General features: G+C 38.7%; 1 pseudogene; it reads right to left on the bottom strand.

Moving 5' to 3' along the window:
- Positions 1–625: 625 nt before the first annotated feature.
- On the bottom strand, positions 626–6,201 carry LOC136279450 (uncharacterized; annotated as a pseudogene).
- Positions 6,202–14,699: the final 8,498 nt, after the last annotated feature.

Genomic DNA, 14,699 nt, shown 5'->3' with positions numbered 1-14,699 from the left:
CACACTTGCTAGATACAAGCAGGAACTAGCAAAACCGTACTCTAATGTTGATCTGTACGTTTGTAAAGAAGCAGACTTCAAGGCAGACGGGGAGATGAATGATCGCAGACTTCGTATAGGAAAAGCCTTTAATCGACGTACCCTCAGACCATGACAGCATATTTAATCGATCAGTGTTTGATATTGTACACCCTTCACATGCAGGTGACTTTCACGTTTCTCCCTCTGAAACCGCTTCATCGATCACCAAACTGCATCCAAGTCACATCCAATGCTATTGATACTTCCACATAACTAGATGAGCGCATGGTCAACAATAATAACATGAAAACAGAGTCCAACCTTCTATGGCCTCTTCTTTAGTGATGAAATTGCAGTAAATGCTGATTTATGCACTGAAAATGCGCAAAGGTTCCATTTTTGGGGTTTATGAAAATCTCTCCAGCCATTGAAATTCCAGATATATCAGATGAGGAAATATCAAGTATGCCTGAACCCAACAATGCTCTCTTAATCCTTTCTGACATTCTGAGGCCTTTAATAGCCAAACTTTAATCACAGACGAGAATGAATGCGAAAAGGGGTAAATTGTTTCTTGACTTGATTCATTCTTTAGCGGGCTTCTTCACTCCAAAATCTGGATTCTGGATTTCAATGCCCTGTGGACCGGATTCCACAAGCAAAAATTGCTAGATTCTGGAACCCGGGTTACCTTATATGAGGCAAAATCGTGGGGCTCATCATCAATCTCCTTAGCAATTTCTGCCTCGTTAAAAATTTCTCTCCGATCAAGCACATTCTCTTTGTCATCTGCTGATAAAGTTAATATGCAATGATCAAATCCATGAGTGTGAGGCAAGTAGTGAAGTTTATCTGGAATACCAGGCACTGTGCAATGCTGTCTCATGAAATGGCTGTTCCATTCATGTTTCACTTTATCAAGTTCAAATTGCAGAATGTTAGAAAACACAAACCAGACCCATCCATGTGCAAGTGGTTACATAGAGTAAGCTTTCCTTCAATCACGAGTGCCTTAGAAAATCTATGACCAACACAGTGAAGCCTCTTTCACTATGTGACCACCAATTTTGGATGTGCTGATTGGCATGTGAAAATGGACAACGATATGCAACCGTTTCACCGGATAAAAGGCACTGTAAGGCAGCCAGACCACAATCTGTTTGCAATAACATTGGTTGCAGTCTGCTTTTTTCCACTGCATTGAGGAAAAACTGGCTTGAATCACGGGATAATTGTTACTTTTACATACTTTGAGCCACAATATTCTCCTGGAAAATCCATTCACATAGCCATGTATAGGTAAGCCGTAAGGCTTCAGTTTGTCGTATCCGTTTACATGTCAAGCTGGGTTTGGACCTCGTGAGATGAATGATCGACAAAGAAGCTTCCTGGCCTTTCGAAGGGTAGATGCCTGTAAATCAAACTCTTGTAAACCATGACCATGTCTCTAGGGAAAGCAACACTGTAGCTTGTTCCACATCGCACGATATCCAAAAAGTGATGAAGGGCCTTCGATTTCACGTTTGATCATCTCTCAAACTTCGTGCTCTGAATGGAACTCATTTCTTCTTCTCAACCCATACTCACGCATGAAATACCATGGTTTTTATCTAAAACTGAACAATAGTATCATAACGAAATCCTCTTTCAAAGCAATGTTCAATGGCAAATCTCTCATCTGACGAACCGTGCGACACATTTTTCTGTTCATCCCTTTCATTTTCCACATCAACGGTAAATTATTTTCCACATTCGTGGCAGAACATCGCAGTGCACTTGGTACAGTCATAATAATAATAATAATAATAATAATAATACTGTATTAGTATTTTCCTGCGTTTGACTTGGAAATAGCAGGAAAATGTGCTCTAATCGGTATCTTACGTTTGTTTGGGCATTCTCCCGGATGTTGCATTGGTTAGTAGAGCACCCAGTGCTTCATTCTAGTGGTTCTCTTCTTGCAACAAATGGAAGCCTTAGACCCGAGAACATGGCTTGATAGCTTTTCCTGCATCTCCGTTTCATTTTGCCATGTATTTGCGTCATTTATTGACTGAAACGAAGAGAGCTTTTCTCTTGGATTCAGCAGGTCATAGCATTGCCTGGTTTAACCACTTAGGTGGCGAGCCGTCCCTTACTGAACCTCCTTTGTGAAGAATATTCTTGCCGGTACGCAGCGTTTGCTGGCGCGTCACACAACCAAGAAGGAGCCTATCACAGCCTTTTAGTTAGAACAGTCAGTTGCCTGCAAGGCGGACTCGATGGCCTCTTAGTATAATTTTCGTTCGGTTGTTATATGCTTGCTGGCTTTTGCTGCCTTTCGCAGATTTGATGAGCTCCCCAAGCTTTTTCGATCCGATGTTAAAATCGAAAATGACATGTGGGGCTCATCACTCCTGCCGCAAATGCTAGCTTGCCAGACCGGCTTTTTAAGCGTCATGGCCGCTGGGCAAGTAAAGTGGCTAAGAACGGGAATGTGCAAGATTCTTTATTTTCACACGTTTTTTCGGTTTCTAAGGCGTTTTAGGTATCTAGTTTTTTCGTGCGTACCGCTTTTTAATTTATTCTGTTATCTATTTAGTTGGTCTTGTCCGGGGGACCGTTGTATATTGTATTGTGCAAGTGGATGTACGGGAGGTTTTTCATCCAGCTGTTGTTCCACGATCCCATGTCAGTTAGCTTGTGATTTAGATGTTTGGAGCTAAGTGTTACATAGATTTTTTTCCAAACTTATATATTACTTTTTTATGATACGTTATGTATCCTGTAGTCTATTCGGAGAATAAACCGAGCGCTGGGCTTGAAGCGAGCTGCACCCAAGGGTAGTGTGTGTTCTTTTGTTGGGTCACTCTGAGATTTGGAGGAGAGCGGGACAAAGTACTGACTACTGACGCGATTTTTCGAAAAAAACCAAGCTGTTTTTTTTAAAGATAGAATAATTTTACTCCGCAATTCGATGGTTTTTGTGCTAAAAGTTACAAAAAAATCGGTGTCCGCAGAGAAGACGCACATCACATCAATAACGACGAAAACGAATGCATAGGTGTGAGAGACAAGGTAGCATAAGGTGCAAAGTACTTACTCGAGATGGCTACCTCAATCGGCTTTTCATTATTAAAAGTTCTAAAGGATACATAATTATAGTTGCCATTTTCAGCTTCATTAGTTTTCCAAAATAATCTAGCGACTTTGGCGGGTAAACATAGCATTTGCACTATGTTCACGCAACGCTGTAATGAATTTCTACAACTTTTAAAATCAAATCTTACTCAGGGCGCTGGCTTACATTTTTTGTGTGCATCGATCGTTTTCAAAATCATCGAAATCTGAATTCTGATCTTTGCTAAAAGACAAAATTGTCAGCTAGCAAGAATTTTCATTATGGGTGATTTTTGACTTATTTGAACGTGAAAATAAATGGAAATAATATATTAGCATAAGCCATTCAGTTAACATTTTAATAAGCCAGGTGATTATTTCGTATTCCTTTTGGCGGTCTTACCTTACAGTTAGAGTTTGGCTACCTTTTCCCTATTATGATCGTGAATTTGACATGGAGACAGATGTTTTTGCGTAAACTGCGGTTTGCGGCTAGTTATCCGTATATTTCCATTATGTTGCGAAAAGATGATTTATTACTAGGAAAATGACTCTACCTCATAAAAATTTATTCCGTGCAGGAATTTTTTGGAAATAATTCTCCTTTATACTTTACCCATTTAACACTCTCGTTTTAGGCTAAATCCATGTTGAATTCCCGATTAGGAGAATAGTTTGTAATTTATAATTTAGCACGTTCGACGCCTCTTTTTCTTAGGGGTGACTTAGGGTGTAAATATGTAGTACTTTTCATCTTCTGCTCTCTTCTGCGTAGCTCTTTTATGGGGCGGTACCTTGGGTACGCCCTTTCTTCTCCGAATTTTTTTGTTTATTCTGCTGTTATGCAACAGCCTTCAGGGACTATTTTCTCTTAAGATATCTTTTCAAGTATAATTTTAATTCTGTCAGTAAGCTTATTATAATATTTTTATTGTCAATCTTGTTTTTTGTTTTGCCCGAGCTTGACCGTAAGACCAAGGGATTTAAGTTAGAAAGACATTTCCTAAAGCGTAAACATCGCGAAGGTATCTACTTAGTATGCGAACTCCGCTCTGCGTAGCTTAGCGTGATTCGCTGATTAAGCGTAAAAGCATGACGAAGGTTAGAGATTGACAGCTCCGTAAGTGTCACTTTTATAAGCGGTGACCCACACTTTCCTAGAGAGATCAGAGCTATTCCCCGTTGTAATAACTTGTGTAGTAGAAAGAGAATAAAAAAAATAGTCGACTGAACGACGATTGTTAGGAAATTGCTTCTAACATCTTTACGATCGGAAATCATCGGGCATATTTTACGTAACCTGAATCCAATGTTCCTGCGTTAAGCGCCGTTTTGACTAAATGCCTGGAAGAACCCAGTATAAATCAAATCATCCGCGCTGGAAATTGCCTGTTTTTTCAGGGCTTTAAGAAACAGGCATATTTCCCGTATACTGGACTTCATATTTCTGTGTAAAGCGCTGTTTTGCTTAAAGGCTTGAAAAACGAGGTATATGTTCGAGTCATTCGCCCTTGAAACGAGCTGTTTCGCTTCATGGCTTTAAGAACGAGGCATATCCGGTCTATACTGCACTTGTTTGAGATTAGGTTTATCACAAGACCAGTAATTCCGATGGAAATGGATGGACTCCGTTGGATTCCCATGAACCCCATCGGATTCCGACGAATAGGTATCGGTGGATACCATCCAACAACATTTCTGCCCGGCCCTCTCTGATTTTCATCTGACTTCCGCTACTCTTTCGCGTCAAACGTATCTTACTTCCGTTGGAAGGTGTTACGAATAGAATCTTGTCTATTCCATCGAAAAACTACGTTCCCATTGGTGTGTATTGGAAAGGTATGGCAAAAAGTCAATATCTACCTAGTAAAATCCTGGAACAGTTAAAGTAAAGTAACAGGTGACAGGGTTTGTAGGCTGAATAATTCAGCAAATGACTTATCAGACAACTTCTTAATATTTTTTTATGCTTAACGATCCACGGATGTGTATGAAAATTTGCTCAAAGATTAGACCGGATAACATACGTGATCAAATAGTTACAGGAGGTTGAGGTACCTAGTGCGACCCAAATCCCAAGAAGAAGAATAAAACGATATTTAGGTGAGCGTTTAGCCCGCAGCAAACACTTCCGACACTCTTTCGCGTCATGATCTCTGGTTATCTTATAGCCTAAGTGTAGCCATACCCTCCCCCCCCCCCCAGGTGAAAGGGAAGCGAGGGAATGTCTACGCAAACCTAACACTAATCGTGTTCCGTGACGCCACACTAATTAATGCAAAATACTGTCATTTGATAATACTTTTTCCGAAGTAGCACGTGCTAGTGTGAAGGTTATCAAGATAAAAGACAATACTGAAGTGAATTCTTTTTCCGTTTTTCGGGTAAATTTGCAATTCAGCGTCCGATTTCAAATATGAATTTTATTTTAAGGATATATGAAATGATTATAGAGTAAGAAGAGGACGATGTTGGATTAGCATCGCGCTTAGAAAATTAGATTTCAACGTCCATGCGGTTTCTGCTTGCATTTGTAAACAGTGCCACGGTCGACGAAGATGGATCATTTGCTGCAGAGTCTCAAGGTTTTTACAGATTTCTTTGAGAGATAGTTGCGCTGCAAGCGCGAAGAAAGAGCGAGTCTTTTCTCAGTCGAAAGAATCACTGCAAGAAACAACTAACATTAGTTTCAGTGACTAAACGTACAGCAGACACGGTCTTAATTGCTTCGCAGCACCGTTCGCAAAGAGAGAGAAGGCTGAAGGCAGACAACCCTCTAGGCCCAAGTCCATTAAGATAGTGCACCTGGTCTTTTGCGAGAGCTTTAACGGGTGGCGCAATAGATATTATAGTGACCGGTTTCTTCTAGAGAAGAGAGGCGATCGATCACTGGCGCTGCTTAATATATTACAGATTTCCATAGCCAGTTGGTAACGAAACGGAGACATCGATACCTTCAAAAAACATATCTATGGCTTTCTGCTGTTCTTCTTCAAATGCCTCTATCCTAAAAGTCGCGCAAACTTTCTTTAAAACCTCATCGTAGATCACTGTTGCCTGAAAAGTTGACCACGAAAGCATCTTGTCAACCGTCTGGTTCGCTAGTTTGAAAATTAATTATCAACTCTAGCCAATCAGAATTGACCAAAGAATCTGCAAAAGGGACTAACCAATAAAAAGTCATGATACATTTTCTTGCAAAAGAGTAATGTCACGGAACACGATTAGTTTCAGGTTTGCGTAGACGTAGGTTACGGCTACACGTAGGCTAACCTTTCAAAAGAGATTTATCTAAACGATATCGATTCTAAATATTTTTTTCGGATTTGCGAAATGTTTTTGGATCGTCATTTTTCGGCTTTTGTAGTCTATAATCTCTGGCGTGAAAATTATTTGCGCCATCCCTGTAAAAGTAGACATTTTCTTAAGGCCTAAAAACCACAGTTTTCACATATCTAATTCATTTTTATAATTTTGACCATTTAACAGTATGGCAGCTTATTTATTTGGAGTTTATTTGACGATGCATTTACATCAACACCTTTGGTTTTGATCGAAACATGATCTGCACATGTAGAACCATAAAGTGCGTCTAACATCTGCATTTTAACGCTTCATTGTTTTCGAATAGTTTGGTAACTTCAAAGTGGTGCTCATGACCAAAGCTTTCAATCATGTAAACGCTGTATCTCAGAAGTAAGAAAAACACAAAAAAACCCAGACATTCTTTTGAGAATGAAAAATTGTCTGAATGTTGACCGAGAGTAAACTCATCAAAGATCACAACTCAAGCCAAAACACTGCGCAAGAAAAAGCGACTTTGAATTTCTCGAGTTGTCGGCGTTTGTTTCCACTTCACGCCTGTAAAGGCTACTCTCCAGTCATACACTATTTTGCCTGCCGGCGGTGATCCGTAGAAAGAGGAATGTTAAAAGCGGGAATGGGGAATTGGAGATGTGCAAGAAATCTCTCAACAGAAAGGTGTCCCAACAGAAATAGAAAGGTAGGCTTTCTTCACGCATAAAACCTGGAATAGTGATTTGATTTTTTTACAATTCGGTCAACTCGGTACTGCTAGTGTAGACACCCGGTGGTATCTCCTCTGGCTGGTTGTTGAAATAGAATGTAGCATAAATTTATGGAGGTTGAGCGTTTAAGGTATCAAAAAAATATATATTTTAAAGTGTATCGATGGGTGACTAAAACGTTTATTTGTCTACGAATTAGAGATCGGTCAAGGTTATCCAAGACCAGGTACATTTTAAAAAGCTTACCGTTCAGGCTACCGTTAATCAATTAAAAATGATTAGATTAGATGACTACAACATGCTAAGGTACTCGAGGAATCCAAAATCGAAATAGAAGAATTGAATAAAGCGATAGTTAAGGTGATCATTCAACTTCTTTTATGCTGTTTATGTTGTTGTTATGGTTTTTTTGTTGTTTTCCTATTGGAGAGGCGAGGGGATTCTGTTTTCCTCCTTGTATGGCTGATCTTTTCTGTCGTAGAAATGTCAGCCAGAGTTTTTCTATTGCAAACTTCAAAAAGTTTTTCAAACGCCTGATACAATTAGAGAATTTTGGTCTGGCGCACTTAATCTGACATCAAAAATACGCCAAGTAACTGCAAGTGGTGCATACCAATGAAACGGGAAGCCTGAGAACTCACAATATTGTGGGATTTGTTTAATGATTGTGATGGGGGAGCACTTTACAATTTTGGTTTGCTTTTACTTCAAAAACTCCATTCCATGATCATTAAGAGAGAATTTTTCTGGAGACCGCGTGAAATCAAAAAAATGTGGCACATGCCTAGAAAAAGCCCTACCTTCATACTTCGCTCAAAGATACCTTAGGGTAAGTCTATAAACGTGGTATAATTTTTTTGTTCAGAACTCTTTTTTTTTTCTAGAAAATCACCAAACACTGTATCGAGCCCCAACTGCCATAACAGTGGCCGAAATGAAGCCGACATATATCCCGTATACTTTATACTTTTGTGTTAAGCGCGTTCTTTTTTTTAAAGTTTGAAAAACGATATTTTAAGTTTTCCGCCCCTGAAGAACGAGGTATCTTTCAAGTCATTCGCGTTTGATATGGGCTGTTCCGCTCCATGGCTTGAAAATAACGAGGCATATTTAGCTATGTACCACGCCTGCTGCATTTGCTCAAATAAAGCGCCGTAAGTCGCTGTAAGTCATTCGAGCTTGATATGAGCTGTTTCGCTTTATGGCTTTAAGAATAAAGTTTTGCCCATTTTATCGGAAAACTACGTTTCCCATGGGAATCTACTGATGCGTATTGAAAATGTACGGCAAAAAAAGTCCACATCTCCTGTTTTTTTTTTTTTTAGTGCTAAGGTCCAAGAAAAAAAAACCGAAAATTAGGAAAATTTTGTTCCACTATTAGTCTTTAAATGTAATGGCCTGGGTTCGAATCTCGTCCGAGCCTGATTTTTTTTTTGTTTTAGTCAACTTTTCTGCAATTAGTAAAATTGCAGCTCACCTTCAAGAATCACGTCTTCATTTGATTTTAATCCACAAGTCAAAAGAAACTTATTTCATCACAAATTCATATCGAAAAGTCGTGCAGTAAAATGAGCCTTCGTTTCGACAATAAAATGTTTCTAAATGTTATACGCACTTAAAAAAAATTTGAAGGACAATGACCAGAATGTAACTGAAGCAAATATGAAAGGGCTATTAAGCGTCCTATAAAAGTAAATAGGCATAAGGGCGGAGGAGTTGACATTTACTTCTGTAGCTCAGTTGGTAATGATATTTTGGGAGGCCTGGGTTCAAACCCCGTCCGAGCCTGAATTTTTCTTAGTCTTCCTTTTCTGCAATTGGTAAAATTGCAGCTTACCTGCAAGGATCATGTCTTTCTTTAATTTTACTTCGGCAGCTCAAAAAAAAATAAGTTTTTTTACAAATACACAGCTTAAACTTGCGCAAAGAAGAGAACCTTTGTTTTGACAATATACTGTTTGTAAACGATTGAAATGTAATAAACAAAATATCCCCTGTTTGAGTTTTGAACTCTCCATCTTCCGGTAAATTGCGTCTCTCTGAACCCTTTTTTGAAGCTAGTGGGGTTAACAAAATTTTAATAGAAACTGAATCCAACTCCCACTAATTACAATCTATTAAAATTTGAAACGGGGTCTTGGCAAATATGCCAGTTCGAATATAGGATTTGGATCCTGCCATTATGAGCTGTAAACTGGCCCCTCTGCAACGCATGGACTTAAGGGCAGTTAAAATTTGAAACCAAGATTTAGTAAGTACATGAGCTGAGATATTGGATTTGAGTCCCAACATTACAAATTGCTATATATAGTTTACACGTGTGACTGGGTCTGTATAAGCTTCTTAAAAATAAGTCTCATGAGATAAGCAATAAATGTTGTTTACTTACAGTTCAATCAACTTGGTGTTGTAGCTGAAGACTCCGCGTGGTAGCTCTGCTATCTGATTGTCTCTTAAATACCTATGTAAACGATATTAAGAAAGACAATAAAGCAAATTAATCATCTCATGAAGTTTTAAGACTTACAGAGTTTGCAAAGTACATCTGTAGGAATAGAAATTAACTCTTAACCTCTTTCCAGACTCCTCTTCTACTGAGGGAGACCCTTAGAATTTCGGCCAAATCCCTCGAGACCTTAGTTACCGGTCATCATTTATCGCTTAAGTGGCCGGAAGGGAAGAGTCAGAGGATTTGGTTTAAAATTGCAGCTCGCTTGCAAGAATGGTGCCTTTCTTTAAATTTACATGAGAATAATACACAGCCTAAACTTGCGCAAAGAAGAAAACCTTAGTTTTGACATAATACTGTTTGTAGATGATTCAAGTTTGATAAACAAAATATCTCTTTTTGACCTAACAGTGTGTTCTCTAAGTGGGAGGGGGGGTGGGTGGGAATGTTCATTTTGAACATTCATTTTATGGAAAAAAGTCCGAATTGATTATATTTTCCTGATGATTGCTTGCGTTAGGGAAAGGCTTTGTGAAAGGTGAATTTTAACACGAAGGCGCGTTATAAATAGGTTGGCTCCTCCCCTTTGTTTCAGCTCAAATGCAAAAATCATCCAATATGGCGACCAACGTTCCCACCATGAGTGAAACGGTCTGCATAGAAGACATACTTTAAGTGTTTTATTTGTGTCAATAAATTAGAATATATTGCGTCTTGTTGACTCTCATTCCCATAATTGAGCTCATTTTGATATTAATTGGCACTAACTTATCGTTCGGCCGCTCAAAGCGCATCTGCGGTCGACGAGACACTCGCACAGTTGTCTTTTCAAAATTCGCGCCGTGTAACTTCGGCTTATGTCCCAAGCTCCTGATACAAACTGGTTCTTCGAGCCTTCAGATTATTCCCATTGAAACTAGCGGATTCATGATACATTCTATGCGCAATGCTTAGACTATTGTTATCTGTGACAATTCTGTGACAAAACCTCTAAAGTAGCGATGATTTCACAAGTAAGTGCGATTTTGAGACAGAATTTCACAACTCAAGTTCAGTTTGGAGAATAGTCTTGGCTGTCACTGCTCGAAAGATATATTTATTGGGAAATTTATTCGTTATGGCTGAGGGAAATAAGCCATCTGTATCCAAGAAAAAGCATCCAACGGATCGAGGTCCACAGTTCTCGTTCAACATAGAAGTTCCTCGAACTCAGGAGAGCAGACTTCTCGGCATCAAAGACCGCATAAAGATGGCCAAAGGCTCGTTGAATCTTACAAAAGCGACGACAAGCACACAGAATGCAGATTTGATGGAAGCTCTTCTGTTAGCTTTTGAGGAGAAAATTGAGAGGAAATGACCGACATCGAGCGATCTGAGCTTATCATCAACGGGAAGTCCGAAATACACCATCCACAACTGCACGGTTTTCAATTCCAAAAAAACCAAAAAGTGCAAATTTAGAGACAAGATAGAATGATATGCAAAGTTCTCACTCAAGATGGCTACACTAATCGTTTAATTTACACGCATTTCACAATCAGACTTGCAAGTGCGTGTAGGACACGCAATTTCCAACTACATGCATTTTCAACTAAATATTTAGTTCTGGAGCTAATAGAACACCCTAAACGTGTCAATTTGTGATCGTGAAGAACACAATATGCTTCACGTGATCCGCCCTTGAAATGAGTCGTTTTTCTTCATGGTTTTAAAAGAGAGGCATATTTTACGTAAGCTGCATCCAATTCTTCTGCGTTAAGCGCCTTTTTGTCTAAATGGCTGGAAGAACACAATATAAATCAAGTCATCCACGCTTAAAATGGGCTGTTTTGCTTCAGGGCTTTAAGAACGAGGAATATTTTCCGTATACCGTGCTTCGTATTTCTATTTAAAGCGTATTTTTGCTTTAAGGCTTGAAGAATGAGATTTGAAGTTATCCGCGCTTGAAAAACGAGGTATCTTTCAAGTCATTCGTGTTTGATATGGGCTGTTCCGCTCCATGGCCTCAAAAAAGAGGCATATTTCGCCATATACCACGCTTGCTGCATTTGCCTACGTAAAGCGCCGTAAGTTGCTGTTAATCATTCGCACTTGATAACTGCTGTTCCGCTTTATAGCATAAAAAACGAGGCATTTCCTACGTGCACTGCATTTGATTGTTTTTAAGCAAAAAAGCGAGGTTCTTTTCCGTTGTCCGCGCTTAAAATGAGCTCTTTAGCTTCGTGGCTTAGAGAACGGGCCATATTTCATGGATACCACATTTGTAAGGGTAAAGCGCTGTTTTGCTTTAAGGTTGAAAAACAAGGTATATATTTAATTCATTCGTGCTTGAAACGAGCTGTTTCGCTTCATGGCTTTAAGAACGAGGCATATTTCGTTTATACTGCACTTGTCTGAGGTTAAGTTTACCACAAGACTAGTGATTCCGATGGACATAGATGGACTCCGTTGGGTTCCCATGGACCCCATCGGATTCCATTTGAAAAATGGGTATCGGCGGATACCATCGGACAACATTTCTGCCCTCTTTGATTTTCATCTGACCTCCGGTGCTCTTTCGCGTCAAACGTATCTTACATCCGTTGGAAGGTGTTACGAATAGAATTTTGCCTATTCCATCGGAAAAAATACATTTCCTATGTATGGCAAAAAGTCGATATCTACCTTACCTAACAGAGAATTAGGTAAATGTAATGAGATAAGGAACAATCGAGATCTAATCTCTGGTGAAGTTTTTAGACGTGAATTAAAGATAATAGACAAATCACGGACTCCTCGACAACTTTTAAAGTAATGGGGCTGATAACTTTGGAGATGCGATTCTTGATGTTACTACCCTGGACTAGGTAAAAATATGTTCTGATTAAATTGAATTCAGATCTTTACAACTTAACTCGTGTTGTATTATGGGTCGGATGGAATCAATATTAGCTGCTTACAAAATATAACAATAAGTGTTGTGTAAAACACAACTATTATAGTAATTAATATTATGGATAGTATCAAATATGAACCTACAAATGTTTTACTTACAGGTGAGTCAACTTGGTGTTGTTAGCGAAGACTCCAGGCGGTAGATTTTCTATTTGGTTCCAAGACAAGCCACTACAAAGATTAGGCAGATATATAAGACGTGATTTAATAGTTACAGCAGGTTAAAGAACTGGATAGAATTCAAATCCTAATAAGAAGAAAACAAGGATCATTTAAATGAATATTTAATGGTTTTTTTTTTGCTGTTTTTGTCCTTGTTGTCCTTATTGTTGTTGTTTTTCTATCTACAGAGGCGAGGGGATCATACTATGATTTTTTCCGTCCATCATTATCCAGTTTGGGTTGTTTAGACGTTTCTTTAATGCTCTTTTAAATACAAGTGCCTCTATTTGCCGATCACTTGATATTGTTAATAGCACTATGTTTCCAATTATATTTGTCTTTATCTCTAACTTGAGTTGTTATATGATGTAACATTGCGATCGTTTTGTTTAGTACGCCACCTGCTATGCTAACTGCTTAGAGTTCTAGAAACTGTGTGATATTCATTATTCATGTAAGAACATGTGTTTTAGTAAAATCCTGGAATAGCTAACGTAAAGTTAATAGGTTACAGGGTTTGCAGGTTGAATAATTTAGCAAACAAATTATTAGACAACTGGTTTTTGCGCTAAACGCTCAAATATCGGTCTACCCTGAAAAAACGCACATCACATCACTAACTACTAAAACGAATGCATGAGAGTGAAACAAACCAGAAAAGGGACAAATTTGGAGACAAGATAGAATGATATGTAAAGTTCTCACTCAACTTGGCTACACTAATCGTTTAATTTACACGCTTCTCACAGTCAGACTTGCAATTGCGTGTAGGACACGCAGTTTGCGTGTTGCGCGCATGCAGTCTTTCATCTGCATGCATTTTCAACTAATTATTTAGTCATGGAGCTAGTAGAGCACGCTGAACGTGTCATTCTTTGATCGTGTTTTATTCGAATATGGAATTACCACAAAATATAAACCAGATTTACAAGAGGTGACTACTAACTCTTTTTAAACCAAGCTGTTTAATTTATTTCATTTTTTATTTTAAAGGATAGAATTATTTTACACCGCAAGTTAATAATTTTCGTGATAAAAGCTAAAAATCGGTCTCCGCAAAGAAAACGCACATCACCAGAGACGAGGTAGCATAAGGCGCAAAGTTCTTACTCGAGATATGGCTACCTCAATCGGCTTTTCATTATTAAAAGTTCTAAAGGATACGTATAGTTGTCGTACAGTAAGTTAAAGACATCTCTGATCTCTCACTTTTTTGCTTCATTAGTTTCCAAAATAACCAAGCGACTTTGGCGGGTAAAAAGTAAAACTGAGAACGCAGATCACAGTTCCATAGGGCAATTTTATCAACATGGGCTTTTCTTTTCTTAGCGTTTTCACAAGAAACGGTTGTAAATATATGGAAGTCATATATTTGAACTGCGATTAAAGACGTGAATGAAAGCGATCTTAGCAGTAATGAACACTACTTAAGTAGTAGTGAAAAGAAGACCTGAAAAAAATTCAGGCCTGTACGGAATTTGAACCCATGACTTCTGCGATACCGGTGCAGTGCTCTACCACCTGAGCTAACAAGCCAACTGGGAACCGGTCAATGTGTTGGTCCCAAATAAACCCGTGAAGTGGTGAATAAACGGTTGTGAATATATGGAAGTCATATATTTGGGTTGTTAGCTCAGTTGGTAGAGCACTGCACCGGTATCGCAGAGGTCATGGGTTCAAATCCCGTACAGGCCTGAGTTTTTTTCATGACTTCTTTTCACTACTACTTAAGTAGTGTTCATTACTGCGAAGATCGCTTTCATTCACGTTTTCACAATGTTCACGCAACGCTGTAGTTGATTTCTACAAATTTTGAAATCAAATCCTACTCAAGATGCTGGCTTACATTTTTTGGTCGTTTTCAAAATCTCGAAATCTGAATTCTGACCTTTACCCTCGGAAATCAACAGGTTCTTATCAGAAAGATTTCAGGGCGTATCTTAATTAACTTTTCTGCAATTGGTAAAATTGCAGCTCACCTGCGAGGATCATGTCTTTATTTGATT

This window comes from Pocillopora verrucosa, chromosome 1, assembly GCF_036669915.1.
Source record: "Pocillopora verrucosa isolate sample1 chromosome 1, ASM3666991v2, whole genome shotgun sequence".
NCBI lineage: Eukaryota > Metazoa > Cnidaria > Anthozoa > Scleractinia > Pocilloporidae > Pocillopora > Pocillopora verrucosa.
Note: the sequence above shows the minus strand (reverse complement) of the source record. Positions and strands in the feature narration are given on the sequence as shown.